The sequence below is a fragment of the Mytilus californianus genome, unplaced genomic scaffold (assembly GCF_021869535.1).
Source record: "Mytilus californianus isolate M0D057914Y unplaced genomic scaffold, xbMytCali1.0.p SCAF_144, whole genome shotgun sequence".
Lineage (NCBI taxonomy): Eukaryota > Metazoa > Mollusca > Bivalvia > Mytilida > Mytilidae > Mytilus > Mytilus californianus.
In genome coordinates this window covers 1,004-2,347 of record NW_026262631.1, presented here as the reverse complement: position 1 = coordinate 2,347, position 1,344 = coordinate 1,004, and the positions used below count along the sequence as shown (strand labels likewise).

The window sequence follows — 1,344 nt, the reverse complement described above, 5'->3', positions numbered from 1 at the left end:
CAAAGGACTTATAATTCTTAACCAGTGTACATAACTCAAAAAATATATGTAAACTGAAGCAAGTCTTATGGGTATATATCTTGTGAAACCATACATCATACCTTTGGGACCTCTCAAATAACAATAATTTCACAGTTTTTTTTTTTATATTTCTTCAATCACAAAACAATAATTGAATGCAAGAAAAAATAAAAAAATAAATATTTATAATTCGAATAATAAAGCATTAAAAATTAATTGCATTTATAATTCATTCTGCTTATAAGACAAATATCTGCTGATTTTTTTACAAAAGATAGCAACAGTAAGTCAGTTCATCCAATGGTTTGCAGGATTGTAGTCTGAGGATTTTACCATACAAGGAAGGCAGCAACAGCAACTCTTTCGACTGAAAAAGAAACAAAGTTAAATTTCAATTTTTGATTCTTAATTTTAAAATAATCTAATGGGAATAAAGAAACAGACATCAGTGTATGTTAAACAATTTGTTTATTACTTATATTGATTACTCAAAACTATATAGTATTAAAAATATCTGATTTTATTGTTATCTCCCCTTCATATATCTTCTTCAGATTTAGTATCTGCTTTAAAGGGTACATTATTTTAAATTGAAAAGATTGAATACTGATTTTTTTTAATTGTAAATTAAAAAAAAAAATATATATTGAAATCTATTTAGTGACATTCATCACACTATAACATAAACACATTAAAGTTGTATGTTGATGAATAAGTTCTCACCTTATAACAGCTTTATCCCAGCAAGTAACCCAATGGAAACCTGATGTTAACCTGGAATATAAAAGTAGTCAGTTATACTAAACTTTCCTAAAAAAAATTATTACACATGTACTAAATTTAAAATTGCACTAGGATAACAAAAAATCATGGAAAAAATATTTGGTATTCTGAATTATAAACTGAGTTTTATATTTACCAAAAAAATTCAACCGGTATCTCATCAGTGTAAAATTATTTTTTTGCTACTAAAGAACCTTATGAAATTGATTTCAAATATTATATTACTAAAAAGATGCTTGATAACCTACCAACATGTTAACAATATCAGACATCCAAGTCTTACTCCCAACACCATGAAAACATCATCATTATAACAACCTAAATATAAAAAAAATAATGTTTTTTTTACTTGTTTTACAGATCAATTTGTCTCTAAGAAGACTAACAAAATAATGCTATGTTTCATTTATTAAAACCTGTTATACATTATCATCTTAAATATATAAACTTTAAACTGCTAGAGATAGAAATTGACCTTGTGCAAGTGCACGTATATGTATAAGACAATGATTTTGGAATATTCAATTACAAAATCGGATG

At 25.4% G+C, this 1,344-nt stretch overlaps 1 long non-coding RNA gene across 1 annotated transcript; it reads right to left on the bottom strand.

Moving 5' to 3' along the window:
- Positions 1-224: 224 nt before the first annotated feature.
- Positions 225-1,123, bottom strand: LOC127725154 (uncharacterized). Its single transcript, XR_007992783.1, has 3 exons — positions 1,053-1,123; positions 745-795; positions 225-388 (listed from the first exon to the last, which is right to left on the bottom strand). It is a non-coding gene; the product is annotated as an uncharacterized LOC127725154 (long non-coding RNA).
- Between the last annotated feature and the right edge of the window lie 221 nt (positions 1,124-1,344).